This window comes from Numida meleagris, chromosome 1, assembly GCF_002078875.1.
Source record: "Numida meleagris isolate 19003 breed g44 Domestic line chromosome 1, NumMel1.0, whole genome shotgun sequence".
NCBI lineage: Eukaryota > Metazoa > Chordata > Aves > Galliformes > Numididae > Numida > Numida meleagris.
Genome location: NC_034409.1, coordinates 178472923 through 178488180, shown reverse-complemented (window position 1 = coordinate 178488180; position 15258 = coordinate 178472923). Strand labels below are relative to the sequence as shown.

Below are 15258 nucleotides of genomic sequence, written 5' to 3'. Positions count from 1 at the left end.
CATACTACAGGCTGTGCTTCTGCTGTAATGCACAGTTTATTCAATTTACAGCAAATAAAAGATAATTATGCTGTTAAAAGAAAAGTATGGTGTAGAAAAAGGTTCTCTAACTGTTGCTGATAATCAAAAGAGCTGAGGGCTTTTTAATCCATTCCACTGATAGCTTTAAAATGCTGTTTAGTTTTAACTTAGCATAGGACCTGATACTGAGCATGAAGCATAAATAGTACAGGTAAATTCCATCCCAAGATAGTACATCAAACTACAATTTGGTATCAAGGGATTTGCAGGAATTCCATTAGGGCTGAAATGGCATTGCATGACCACCGGATGGCCGGGTACTGCAACCTAGTATCTGTTAACAGGCAGGAGGGTCTGGGAAGCTCCAGGCCATTGCTCTAATCCCTTGTCTTGATGCATTGGGAAGGGACTTGAAACGCGGACCCTTTCCAGCTTATGTTTTAAATGCCTCTACATCTGTGGACAAAAGTATGACGTCTGGGAAGGAAGGGTAGGTAGTATGGGTCCGGCTTATGCTCATGATGTATCTTGCATAATTATGAGTGCCTCACAATGCTCAGTTAGCAGACTTTGGGAAGCATATTTGAACTCTGCTACTGAAGCCCCTGAGTGTGGCTTCTCTTACCTAAAGTGGTTCCTGACAGGTTCAAAAATGAGGAACTCAGGGTCTGTAGTGGGGAAACAGCTTACTGGGATACAGTAACTAGAACTGTTACCCTGATGCAGGAGACAAGAAAATGAACCAGTTTTCTAGTTGCACTCCTGCATGGAATTAAGCTTGAAGCCTTTGGATGTTTGGATGTGCAAAACATAATTCAAGTGAGAGGTGAGGCAGGAGCTCTGCTGCCTGATGCCCATTGTTGGGCAGTGTGGCTGCAGCAGGCTGCCGTGCCTGCCCCTGCCTTGCAGCTGCTCTGCAGATGGCAACAACCATCAGCAACGAGGTGAAAGAGGGACAGCATTCCTCCAGTGGAGGAGGAGTAAGCAGCAGCCCATTTTGCTTTCAGTGCCGAGGCATGGACAGCATTTCCTAGCCATCATTAAATGTGTAACTTTATGACCTTCATGTTTTCACCGTGCTTCTTGAATGTTACGCTTGATTATGCGACTGAAATAACTGGGAAAAAAAAAAAAGGAGATTTGGAGGAAATTAAACTGTGTCCCTTTAACAGTCACCCAGAAAGCTATTTTCAGGTTAGACACGGAGAACACTTTGAAAAAGAGGTTAATTAGCCTTTCCAAAGGACATCTGAAAACTACGACTCCATTGGACGCTGTGGGGATGGGAACGCGGCCTGCCAGCCTGCCCCAGCCTCATCTGGGCAGATGCCGGTGGCGGTGGGCAGGCTGCCTGCCTCGGGCCGTGGTTACTGCGCTGGGCAACTTTAAACCCGTCTGTGTATGCCTCAGACGACGGCCAGTTTTCTCTTGGAGGGGAGAGCCTTACAGCCTAGCACACCTGTGATTCTGATGAGCAGATTGCAACTTCGAAGACCAGAGGTCCTCAGGGTACCCTCCTGGAGAGGAAGGGACGCGGATCTGTGGGCTGGGATACAGGGGCAGGGCCGGTTGCCTCCGCACGGCCTCGGGACGGCACCGCCCTGCCGTAGGACCGCGGCGGGCAGACAGGTACCCGGCGTGCGGACGGGGGTGGCCGGGAAAGCTTCGTGCCGGGGGTGGCCGGAGAGGGAGAGAGGTGCGCGCTACTCCGCGGGCGGGCCAGGGTGCTTCAATGCCATCTACATCTAAACCTGCGTCTGTACAGTGCGCCCGGGGGCCGGCCTCTGCCCTTGAAGGGACAGTCTTCGGCGGGCTGCCGGGGACCGGCAGCTTCCTCCCGGCCCCTTCCCCTCCCCGGGGCGGGCTCGGTCCCCGCCGCAGCCGCGGTGCGGGCGGCCCTCAGGCTGCGGCTGGGCGGCGGGCGCTCCCCTCCCTCGCCCTCCGGTAGGCGGCACCGGCACCCGCCTTCCTCCGCCGCCGCCTCCTCCTCCTCACCTTCTCCGGGCGCCGCAGGAGCGGAGCGGTGCAGGGCGACCCGGATCGCGGCGCCGCACCGCCCGGTGACGGCGGCCCGGGACGCGCCATGGGGCTGTAGCGGCGCGGTGAGTGTGCGGCGCGGTACGGCCTGAGGCCCGCGGGCGGCTCCGGGGGCGGCGGCGGGCGGGGCGGTCGGGCCTGGGTCCGGTGCTGGGAGCGAAGTTTTGCCCCTTGGGACGCGGGAGGACCCCGTGCCCGCCGCGGGCTGCTCTGCGGGGCGTCCCCGCCGCCGTGCCCAGCTGCGGCCGCAGCCCGGCGAGCGGAGTGCGGGGGCTCGGGGTTCTGGTGGCGCTGCGCCCACCCCCCGTGCGGTGATGGCGCGGCGAAGTTCCACGCGATCCCGAGTTAACTCCGGGACCGATGCGCGCCGTCTTTTGTGCTGGATCTACCCTCCTCGCTGCCGCTTTCCCTGCGTTTCCGTGAGAAGGGTTAAAGCGGAACGGCTGAGGCGGTCGGGGGGGACTCGGTGGCACCGCTTTGTCCCGGCCCGGCTCAGCAGGTAGCTGGGTTTGTGACAAAGGCGTTCGGAACAAAGGAGCCATGTTAGCAACTGTTGGAAATAAATTAATTCTGCGGTTCGCACGCTTTAGTAAACCCGGGCTTTCATTCATCTCTCCCCTATCCCCGCCCCCGGGCAGCCTAGTGTATCCCGAAGTGAAACAGGAGAAATGGCATCACTTCCCAAAACCTGCATCATCCCCTGCACCGCGGCTGACGCGCAGTTCTCCTCCCGCTTCAAACAGTTATGCGTTTGTAGAGAACATCGTTTTGTGCTGGGAGAGCCTCCAAGAGCTGAAGCAGTGGTGTGCTTGCGATAAGAATGTCTCCTCTCCCTGAAAGCAGTTAGTCTGTTTGTACCTGAGTTTATCTGACATTTTTAGCAGAACACAAATCCACAAGAGACTTACTGCTTTTGGGGAGAGCCTGCTTTCCTCTGACTTTTTGGTTAGGTGGAACATTGCATTTCCAAACTGAACAGGTGGAGTTGTATCTAGAAATATCTCCTGACTTGTTCAGTTCTCATAATTTGTGTATCCCTTTCAGCAGCATTTCAGCTGAAACAAGTGCAAACCCACATTCCTGTAGCACTAGACTTATCAGCAGGGCTAATAGATGCTTAGAGACAGGAAGCCTATGGTTCTTCAGGAATGAAATCATGTGACAGCACCAGATACTGTATGTACTGCTGTTGACAGAAAAGCAGCAGAAAATACTTCCAGGAAAGCGCTAAACAATAGGAAATGAGCTAACAACACATTGGTTAACTTTCCTGCTGGCTTGCGGAAGAATAATACGATACTTTTTGCGATGAAACCTGCTAGGGCTGAGCATATAACTGAAATGTCCACAGATAATTTGCCAGCTCAGCTTTTGAGATGGGGACATCTGTGGGACAGGATCGTATTGGCTGCAATTGCACTGAGTTCTTGTGAGCCCAAGGATCTCCTCTGGCTCAGAGGTCTTTCCATCTTTCTTGCCCTGGAATTACAGTCCCTCAATGTAACCGATGTTAACAAAACCTGTTCAGTTGTACAGATAGGCACGGGTGGCAAACAGAGCCAGGGCAGCTTCATTTCTCCCAAGGGGCCTTGCGAAGCGTTAGCAATGAATTACAAGAGCAAGCCAGGGCTGCCTGGAGATCTGATCTTGTGTAGTTTAATGTCCTCTGGCTCATGTGGCTATATATATTTTTTTTTTATTATTCATTTGTTTTAATGAACATCTTCTTGTCCCTCTTGATTGGAAAGCTTGTTTTAAGTGACATTCCTTTGGAATCTTTTGCTCTGTGATGTAGGCCAGAAGACTGCATGGAAGAATTTAGTTTTGCAGGCTTTGGTAGGGGACTCTTGTCTTTTAAAGAGGGCAGGTCTTGCTGGAATACTGGGGAGGAAGCCAGCTGGTGAAATTCCAGTCAGGAAAGGGGAAAAACTGAGGAAAAACAAAATGAAAAAAAATAAAAACTAATGTGAAGAGATGCAGGGAATGGCCATGGCAGCATAGCACTGAGGCTGTGATTCAGGCTTTGCATCCTCAGTATCTATGAGCACTGAGCTGTGCTCCATGCCACGTGCCAAGCCTGAGCTGGGAGATGCATGGCAGCGCCTGAGCTTGAACTGGAAATGCTGCTTGCTCCTGCCAGGCTGTGGAAAGAGAAGTGTGATGGCAGGGGCTGCAGGAGCAGCCTCCTGAGTCACGTAATGTTGTGTGTGGGACTGCCTGTGTGCTCCTTTTCAGGGTGAAGTCAAGCACTGAAGGTGATAAGCTAACCTGTCTGACTTTGCCTTGAAAAAACTATGGATATGTTTACACTAGCAAGTTGGCTTGTAGCCAGCCTGAGTATCTGACACATCCTCTGGAGACCTTCTCCTGTTGCCCTGTGCTGGTTCAGGTCTCAGCAGTCTCACTACAGCAGAACTGAACTCTCCAAAGAAACGAAACCAGGAGTCCTGCTCCAGGAGCACTCCTAGTCAATTATGTAGTCTCCTGTAAAGGATGTTGATTTCAAGACTTAGCTGTAATCATGTGAGCAGTTCCCATCCACCCACACACAAAACCAATTAAGAGCCCCTCACCAGCTCGGTGAGCTTAAAACACTCCTGGCAGTTCATTCTTGAGCGTGTGTCCCTCACTTCCAAAAAGATGCGAGCAAGCAGTTCTCAGCTTTCTGCTGCAGCTGAGAGGCCCTTCAAGAAGATAGTTTCTAGCACTTGTACTGAATATAGTGCTTGACTGTAACCAAGTGCCTGGGCTTGGTGTTTTTAATGTGTGCTAATCTGTCTGCAGGTCCCTGTTACGTTCCAGCCAGCTACAGTCACAGATGTACAGAGGAGCATGGAGAATAGGAGAAATGCAGGGGTGAAAAGACAGGAGTTGAAAAAAATTTGTAGATTGAACGGGTGAAAAGGCAGCTTGTGAGAGATTTAGAAGGTATAGTCATTAGTGCTGTCACCATAGGAAACCATGCACCTGTGAGCTATCCCCTTTCTGATATCAGTTACTTCATCTAGCATTACTTCACATGCATTTTTTTCATCTGAATAGGCATGCATACACTAATGGTTTAGCTCAGGCTGCTTTTGGAAGCAAATGTCCCAGCTGTCTCTGTTGTTTTTTTTCTTCTTCAGCTTATATTGTGGGCTAGTCTGGGAGCACCTGAAAATAAGTGGGAGGACATGTTCTGGGAGCTGTCTTACTGCATCCTGCCTGCCACCAGGCAGCCAATCCCAGAGACAAGGCTGGAGCTTGTCCAGTGTCAGTATCAGGTCCTTTGTTTAAAAACAACCATCTTTTCCCCATGCTCCCCACTATGTAGTTTCAATTTCAAATGCTTGGCACTATTTTTTTTTTTCCTTGGCAGAGCCATTTCTGTTGGTCTGTGCTAAGTGCTGATGTAGCTGTAGCTCATGTGGTATGTGTTTTCCTTCTTAGAGATGGATGCTCAGGCAGAGATATCGTGGCCAAGAAAATGAGTCATGCAGGATCCTGTCTCCTCATCTCTTTGTACCATGCTGCTAATTCACTCACAGTTAACTGATATCTTCTGAAGGTACATAAGGTCCTAAGCAGGCATTCTTTACAAACAGCCAGTGTACAACTGGTTGTCAATGTTGCAAGCATAGGACTTATAGAATCATAGAACTGTTTGAGTTGGAAGGAACCCTTAAAAGTCATCTAGTCCAACTCATCTGGCATGAACAGGGACACCTACAGCTCGATCAGGTTGCTCAGAGCCTGGTCCAGCCTGACCTTGAATGTCTCCAAGAATGGGGGATCCACCCCCTCTCTGGGCAACCTGTTCCAGTGCCTCACCACCCTTGTTGTAAAAAACTTCTTCCATATATCCGATCTAAATCTCCTCTCCTTTAGTTTGAAACCATTTCCCCTTGTTCTGTCACAGCAAACCCTGCTAAAGAGTCTGTCCCCTTCTTTCTTATGGCCACCCTCTAGATAACAAATAGTTGCTGTAAGAACCTTCTCTTCTCCAGGCTGAACTGCCCCAGCTCTCTCAGCCTGTCCTCATAGGGAAGGTGTTCCATCCCATGGATCATTTTTGTGGCTGTTCTCTGGACGCACTCCAACAGTTCCATGTCTCTCCTGCACTGAGAACTCCAAATCTGGACACAGTACACCAAGTGAGGTCTCACCAGCACAGAGCAGAGGGGCAGGATCACCATTCTCACTCTGCTGGCCACGCTTCTTTTGATGAAGCCTAGAATATGGTTGGCTTTCTGGGCTGGAAGTGCTCAGTGCTGGCTCATGTCCAGCTTCCCATCCACCAGTATCCCCAGCTCCTTTTGGCAGGGCTGTGCTCTATCCTTACAGCTAGTACTGATAGCAGGGATTGCCATGACCCATGTTCAAGACCTTGCACTTGGATTTGTTGAACCTCATGAGGTTCACCTGGGCCTACTGCTCAAGCCTGTCTAGGTCCCTCTGGATGGCATCTTGTCCCTTGGGAGTGTCAACTGCACCCCACAGCTTGGTGTCATCCGCAAACTTGCTGAGGGTGCATTTGATCCCACTGTTGATGTCACTGATGAAGATGCTGAAGAGCACTGATCCCAGTAGTGACCCCTAAGAGACACCACTTGTCACCAGTTTCCATCTGGACATTGAGCCATTAACCATCACTCTCTGGGTATGATGATATAACCAGTTCCACTTCCTTTGAACAGTCCACCTGTCCAATCCATATCTTGTTAATTTGGAGAGAAGGATGTTATGGGGGACTGTGTCAAAGACCTTACTGAAATCCAGATAGCTGACATCGGTGGCTCTTCCCTTGTCCACTGACACAGTTACACCATTATAAAAAGCAACAAGATTGATCAGGCAAGACTTACACCACTGTGCATTCTTTCTGCTGCATATTGTGTGCCTGTCTGCCAAATGTGAACTGATAGGTTTCCTAGGACCCCGCAGCTGTGATGCTCCTGGGGTCAGCATATTGAGTATGGGCTCCTATGGCCATTACCAGATTGTACCGATGATGAATAGAAATTTTGCCACTGATTTTTAGTACTCTTCTGTCAATGGTTTACGGGCCAGTTCAGCCTGGTTCTGTGACTAATGGGGTGGGAGGACCCATGGACCCATGCCCTGGGAAAGTGAAAAGGGTAGGGAGATGGGCCTCAAACAAAACAGCAGCAACAATCTGAGGAGAAACAAACTAATGTACTAAATAAGATATCAGAATACAAGATAACACAATATAATACAATATAATTGGAATTGAAGCTAATAAATAAAATGAGAGAGAGTGACCGAAGGCCTTACTTTAAGTAAGCTGAGGCGATACGTCTAGGAGCACCCAGAGCTCAGACAAGCCAGAAGGTCAAAAAAGGGGAAGCCTCATTACCTGCGAACAGTTTCATCTTTCCTTCTGAGCGGAAAACAGAAACAGAACAACACAAAGTCCTCTGGGGTACGTAGTTCTTCTTTTCTATCGATGATCCACAGAACTGGAGCATTAACTCTTTAACTCTCAGTGTACTACGTGATGTTATGATGTGGAATACCGATAACCAAAAATCATAAAACCATGACATCTTCATATAAAGAATATAAAGCAAAAATAACAACAACAACAAAACCCATACTCTACCTTTTATTTTTTTCCAGAATACTTCAGGAATTGAAACTTATCCATGACATAGGAACAATTTATTTACTGTACTGATAATACTTGCACAATCTGGTAGGCAGGCAGGTGATAGGAGTGAGCACCTTAGTACGAACCAAACCTGTGTTCATGGAGACCGTCATCTCTTTCCATAGCTCTAACAGGCAGTTATAAGAGCAAGTTTTTTATTCTCTTTCCCACTTTACCTTCACAGAGCCGCATCCATATCAACATTGGCTTGGATGCATACCATCAAACAGGCTGTGCCTCTAAGAAGCATGAAGATCAATGTGGGATTTGTTAAATTTGGGCTTTCTAGGCCTTCATGCTGTCAGTGTTAAGGCAGCCTGATAAGAACAGATGGGTTGAAGGAGGAAAAGAGGAGTTCTTGCTGTACCACTTGCAGAAAGGAGTGGAGTAAGGGTGCTTCCAGAGTAAGATAAGGGAAGTGGGATATGTCTTGGGCACAAATTAAGAGGTCATACAGTCTATGCCCGTCTATTTGGTAGGAAGACCAGAATGGAACATCCAAGGATCTTAGATAGTCATGATCTGTGAACTTTGCTTGTCCTGGCCACTGACAGTATGAGTGTTTTGCATCAGTGATTGCTTGTCTTTCCAAAGATCAGTGCTGTGTCCTTAGGCATCTATATGCAATGAGATGCCTGAGAACTGCTAGTTTGAGATTTCCCTTTGGAAGGGAAAATGTTTCAGAATGAAGTTTTAATACTGTAGACTGTTTTAACTTTTCATTCCCCTCCCTCCCTCCCTCCTTCTGGAGTGGTTTGAAATTCTGAGGGATATTTCTTTTCTCGAAGGGGAAACTTGAGTGGCACAGCATGAGCAAGGAGTATTCTTGTTCTTCTGCAACCTGAATGTCCAGTTAATATCACATGCAAACCAAGCAATTTGGGAGTAGCTTTGAAGCATGAAAATAAAAATAAAATCACAGTCATCATTTCAGTCTTCAAAACAAGCAAACAATAATAACAACAACAGCAACAACAACAAAAAAAAACAATCTGGAGGAAATCTGCATCAGTGCATTGTGCTATTTCATACAGGTTACCGGGTATTACATCATTTCATATTCATTATTTATTATAGGTAAGTCTGCTGAAAATGTTTTAGAAACTTGTTTTACTTATTTTCTTCAAATAATATTTCTAACTACTGCTTTGCCTTTGTGGTAAACTGTAGGACTATAAAAAGCATGTGCCCTAAGTCAAAAGAGATGTTGAAGGAAGACTTTCAGTGTTGCATTGTGTTAAAAATGAGTGTGTTACGGCAATGCTGTCAATCATCCTGCCCTAGTTTGCATTCTTCCTGGCTATGCTTTGTTCTTCCCCCTCAGTAATAATATTGCAAGAACAGTTTCCTCTGTTCTTCATGTTTCTTCTTTCTCATCTTCCCATGTTGTCTTATCCCCCTTTTCCAATCTTCTGTCATCAAATCCTTGCCAGCATCCTGTTCTGTCTGAAAGTGAGCACCTAGAAGAAAGGAAAGGAAAGAGCAGGAAGAGGCAGAGGGAAGGAGAACAGCATGGTTCCTCCCCCTTTCCTTGCTACTGACAGTCTTTCTACTTTTTGAGAAAGGACATCTTCCATGATTACCACAGGAGGATGTTTCTTGAGCCCCGCATGAAAATGGTTCATCCATCTTGCTTACCAGCTGGTATAGCTGTACTGGCCTTCAAACTGTTCTTTCTTTGTTTTGTGGGTTTTCATCATATTTTCCTTTTTACTTGGTCATCATGGTGGAGTGTTTATGTTACTGCTTCCCTTCTTGCTGCAAATGTCCCTGTCACCAAACTCCATTATAGCTTCCGTTCTCCACCACTGATAGAAGCAGAGTTTGATTTTGGTGCTGCTTGGAGGTTGCTTGGGGTACAGAAGGGTGAAAGAAGTCTAAATGTAAGCAGTTTTAGTACTTTCAACCCTTGTTAATGGAAACTAAAACTTGGTAACCAATACTTGTGACTCTTTCAAGTTCAAGACTCAACTGGTAACTGTCAGTACATAGGCCTGTTTGAACGGTAGACTTGGGAAGATGCCCCTAAGGTGACCATGTTACCATTTCACTTTTTTCCTAAGAATGGTTCCAACCAAAGCATGGAATTTGCATTATTTATAGCAACAACTTAATAAAACTTTCTAATTTCCATGGGTAAATAGATTCTTTCTTCCACTTCTCCATACCCCAGACATTAGTAAGCCCAGAGAAATGTACCCTGCACCAGTTATGTGCTTACTGCCCGGAAGACCCAGAACTTCTAGCAAAGTCATGTACTTGGAACTGTCCTGGTTTCCCAGCCTCTCAGATGAAATAGTAGGCCATGAATCTTGCAGGGAAAAAAAAACCGCAGTGAGATTTTCAGTCATCTTTACTGCAGACTAAGTATGTTGCTCATTTATTGTGGTCCCTCTGCAGATTGCACTAATTTGGGCAGCTAACAGTTGGAGCATAACAATTGTCATAGGACGCTTGAATACTTCACAGTTACTTCTTGACATTATCTACTGATAATGTCTTTTTTCCTGCTTCAGAGGAAGTGGTTACTCTCAAATCTTCTTTTAGGGAAAACTGTGCCTATAAAATCATAGAAGGACATTCATAAAATCATACATGCATTACTCTTGTATGTCTACCTTGGAGAGCTCCATAGTTGTCACTGGTGTGTCAAAATAATCTGAGTGCAGTGATAGGAAAAACGGGTATCAAATGGAGCAATCTTCTGATAGAGCAGAATGAATTGTCTGACTCTTACCCAGTTCCAGGAAAATTCAAATGCTTTGTGTTACTCTAGCCTGAAAGCACTATCTGACCTATAACCTAACATCTCTGCTGTCTTTTTGTTTGTTCGTTTTTGTAAGTTAACCACCTAAATATGAAAGTCTATGGTTATACATGCTTTCAGGCTGATACTTGCTGGATAGTTGTATTAATCTGATGGCTGCATTTATTCTACCTTGTCCAAGTAAAAATAACACACATCGGAAACATTGGGGAAAGAAAAGAGTGACCCACTGATAGGATGTTTTTTCCATGTAAGCTATTGTTTACTGGGAACTGGTAAACATCTGGCAAATCTAAGCTTCAGTTAATTTTGAAAGGAAGCCCGTACTTCATTTTCACTCTTTTCCTCAGCTAATCTAGGTACTGAGCTAGAAACTAAGAGGGAAAGGCAAGAGGGTGTAACTTATTCCCTGTTGAAAGTAGTCATTTTGGAGGATGGAGGGGAGACTTGGTACTGTGCTGTTTTTTGTTTGTTTTTTCCTTTCTTTCATGGACCTTCTGCAGTAATGAGTCTGAGAGCTAACCAGGTTGCCTGTTCTGGATGTTATGCATCTAGTCTCATATGATTTATTCTAAGCTTGAAGGAATGTTGCTACCAAGTATAATATTTTATTTAGAACAGGCTTCCTCACAGTACAAGCTGTTGTACAGTATGTATGGAAACAGAGCAAGTAGGCCAGAATCATGGCACTGTAAGCCATATAGACAGACCTGAGCCACCTGGATGCAGGTGAACTCATCGGGGGCCAAGTGGAAAGTTCATGAGAAATGGCTAAAAATTATGCCTTTTTATAAGGCATGAATAAATAAATAATCAATTTGTTGTGCGTTGAAAGTTCTTCTCAAGCATGAGACTTCATTTTAATTTCACTTCTCATTTTCAGCTGATGTATTACCTACTCAGTCCTCTTCTGGATCAAATATACTTTCTTCAAAAAAAAAATACAGTAAGCTTGTTAAGAATGGAAACATTGAAGACGGAGACAACACTTAGAGGAATTAAAGTATGTAAGCGTCTGGTTGCATTTCTGAAAGACTGCAGTATTCTGGGGTGTGGAGAGCTCCTGCTTATTAACTTCACATTTTGCATTAGAAAAAGAATGTGCCCATTGAATTCTTCACTGCTGACCTGAAGTAACTTAATTTTTTTTTTTCCCATAACATCTTTCAACACTGTAATAGAGCAGAACTAATAGAAATCAGTAAAAGTAATTATTGCCATAATTCTACATACAAAATAGATGTGTACTCATCTGTGCCTCCTTTGCTGGATTTCTAGGATCTAGTTCTTTTTAAAAAGCCAGATATGGAACAAAAGACTGTTTTCAGGGGCAGAGATCAACAATGAATTGGAGATGCTTCTATGATGTTGAGCTTTGGTTTGATGTTATCTGTGGTAACATGTGGCTTATCTACTTAGTAGTTGCCAGGTGATTGTTATTTACTGAGGAATTTCAGTGTGTAGACCTAGGTGCATGGTGTTAGAGGTAACCTGCAATATGAGGCTTGGTAAGTGAGTTTCCTTGAATCCAAGTGCAGTTTTACTTCTCACTGACTCTTACAGGCATTGTAAAATCCTCATGAAGCTTCCTTGTTTCTGTCACAAAGCTGTGAGACTACTTACTATTTTAAAGGGGCAGTGATGGCCTGGAGTGAAGTGGCAGTGAGATTGCAGAACTGGAGACTTTAAAGGCATTATTGTGCAGACTGGGGCTTTTTTGTGTTTGTCCTGCCTCCTCAGTCCTGATTTGAAGCTTTTACTGGGGGCTCCTTCTTTGGATTGTATGAGCATTGTTTGTAGTCATTCTTGCAGGGTCTTTTGAAGAGGAGCAAAATTCAGTGAGGTATGACTTCATGTCCAGCCTTTCCTTCATTCTCCTATTAATGTGTGACGGAGATTTGGAGAGGAAACCTTATTACCTGTGACAGTGTGACTGAAGTCAAATCTTGCTCATTAGCTTCCTCAATGAAGTGTGACATTTTTTCCAAGACTTTCTTCTGAAGAGTGCTTGAAGTTCAGCAGCAGACTCAGCTCCGAGGTCAGACCAAGCTGCTCAGGGCCTTGTCCTCTCCCCCAACATCTGTGGCCTCTGCTGAACCTGCTCCAATTCATTGATGTCCTTTGTGTTTTGTTCACACCCAAAGTAGATGCAGTCCCTAAATGTGGTTCAGTGAGCACTCAGTAGGGGAAGGCAGTTCCATTCTTTGATCTACTGGCTGCGCTCCTCATCTTGCAGGCATGAGCGCTGTTAGCTTACTTTGCATACTGCTGGCTTTTGGCCAGCTTGCTAGCCACCAGGACCTCCTGAGACATTTCATGACATATATATTTGTCCCCTTTCTAATTCTAGCCATTGCACATTGGTGCGCAGGGTAGAGAAGCATTAATAATTCCATCTAAAAAAAATAATAATAATAAGGTAATACCCAAGGCAAAACTATTCTGGTGACAAAGGACTTAAAACTGTTGTCCTTCGCAAATAAATATTTCTAGGTTTTTGAGGTCACTGAGGGGTAGGTGGCAATTCAGGATGCTACTGGAAACAAAAGTTGCAACCTGAAATCAACAACATGATGGTATACTGGTGATACTCAGTTCAGAAGAGCCTTTTTTGCAACTATGACAACTAAAGCTAAAAATAAGTTAATATCCCTTTTCCTACACTTAAGATGTCTGTACAATTACTGCCTTCTACTTCAAATGTGTATTTTTCTTTTTTTCATTTTGTGAGGAGGGAAACTTGAATGAACAGTAATCTAATGATCCACATTAACAAAGTCCTGTATTCAGCCTGCTCACCTTAATGGTTCTCGTGATATGTGTCTTCAGCACATCTATTCCTTCTTTGTAATTAGAAGATAAACATTCTAAATGTTTGCAGTATGCCAGGTGAGTCACTGGCTTGAAAAAAAAAACACTGTGAGATTCCCTTTTATTATATTTTATTATGCAAATATGGTGATTTACACAAAATAATACATCTTTTTTTTTTTTCCCTCAACTGAATCTGCAGCTGTCTTAAAGACAGACAAAGCAACCCCTCAGCTTCAGAGCAAGATGTGACTTTTAAGTCTTTCTCGACTTCCTTAAGCCTCCAGCCACTGTTAACCTTTCAGATAGATGCTTGTTTTGCTGTGCTGCTTAGAAGGTTGTAAATAGCCACAGGAGCCCAACTAGTTAATGCTTGTTTAAGGAATTTATATTTTGACAAAGAACTTGAAATAGTTTTGCTGTATTGTGTAATAGTACTGCATCTCTGCCAAGAAATTTTGCTGCTAGTTTCAGGAGCGGAAACTCCTGTCTCTTTTAAGATAAACTGGATGAAACCATTTACAGTGAACAGGTATGTGTGTATGTCATGGGAGGGAGATGGAGTTTATTTTCTTATAAGTGGAGTAGATGAAATTGTGCAAGCTGAGAAACTTGAGCACACAGGAGATCCAAACCTGTGTCCTTACCGTGTCTTCTCTTACCTATAGCCTCAGAGTGCAAGTTCTTTTTTCATGCCCAAGAGCAAACTTAATACATTCTGCCAAGAGGTTTTCAGTAGTGGATCTATGTGCTGTTGGTGTAAGGTGCTTCTTGGGTACTAATATCTTGTAAAATATCTTACAAAATCAAACCTGACTGTGTTTAGACTTAGTCTAGCTGTCTGACTGGAAGTTTTGTTTTTTTTTTTTTTTTAAAAAAAAAAAAAGCTATCTACAAATAGAGAAGAAAGGTAGTGTCTTCCAGGTTTCTCAATGAGCAAATGTGAGTCTGTATAGCTTAAAGTAGGAACGTTATTCTTAGGCTGTGGAAAAACACAGATGCAAGTCTGTGGCTGGAGTGGCGCTGTGTGAATGTGCCGGCGTGGCTCCTGGAGTGCTGGGTGGGTGCCATGACCAACAGACTGTCCTCGCTGGGTGCCCGCTAGCTCTCTGTGTTCAGATGTGACTTCATGACAGAAGTATTTCTGCAGGAGTCTGAGTTTTGAGAAACCGATCAAAACTCTGCAAATCCATAACCAGCAGGAACTTCTTAATGAAGGGTAAATTGGCTAATTATTTTGTTTCTTTCTGCAAACTCGCTAATGTTCATTAATTCAGTTACCGTCACTTGCAGAATATTTTTCTTCTACATTTTCTTTACTACAAGTGGAACTTAAAAGCCTTTCTGGTCTTCAGGTATCCAACTTACTGAGGAAACTCTTCTAGTATACCTTTCCTTAAGAAGACAGGAGACTGAGAGTTAAATCCCTCTCCCTGATCATAGATACTTTTTCTCCCCCTAAGCACACCTAAAGGCAATTGCCTGAAATTTCTGGGGAAAGCTGCTCTAAAACAGTGTAAGCGTAGTCCAAAGCTACAGCTGTTTTTCTTACTAACTGGGTTGTTGTGACAACTTTGGAAGTAAAATAGACCAGTCATTAATTTTATTTGAGATATTGCTTTTCTTCTTTTTCTTTTCTTTTTCAGTTAAAAGGAATCTATTACATTTTAAGTGGAAAAAAGTTTGTAGAAACCAGGAGTTGTGGTTCTCAAGGTTTACAAATAATTGAAGTTAGCTGTGAATTGTGGTACCATATTTTTCTTTTTTCAAGAGTTTAAACATTGTTTTCTTCACACACACACACAGAAAAAATCTTTACTAAACTCCACCTGCCAGAGTTCAAGGAGCGTTTGGACAATGCTCTCAGACATAGGACGTGAATTTTGGGTGGTCCTGTGTGGAGCCAGAAGTTGGATTCAGTGGTACTTGTGGGTCCCTTTCAACTTTGGGGTATTCTGTGGTTATAAGG

General features: G+C 44.7%; 1 protein-coding gene across 6 annotated transcripts in view; it reads left to right on the top strand.

Annotated features, from left to right (window-relative positions):
- The window catches only part of ELMOD1 (ELMO domain containing 1), a 43509-nt gene continuing 29603 nt past the window's right edge, over window positions 1353–15258 (top strand). For 2 of the 6 annotated variants that reach the window (XM_021380488.1, XM_021380445.1), the window contains exon 1: window positions 1895–2123. The gene's annotated coding sequence lies outside the window, so the exon portion shown is untranslated. Of the gene's footprint in view, window positions 1718–1894; window positions 2124–11361; window positions 11482–11964; window positions 11987–15258 lie in introns of those variants that run through there. The other 4 variants (XM_021380471.1, XM_021380454.1, XM_021380463.1 and 1 more) reach the window with 4 other exon arrangements.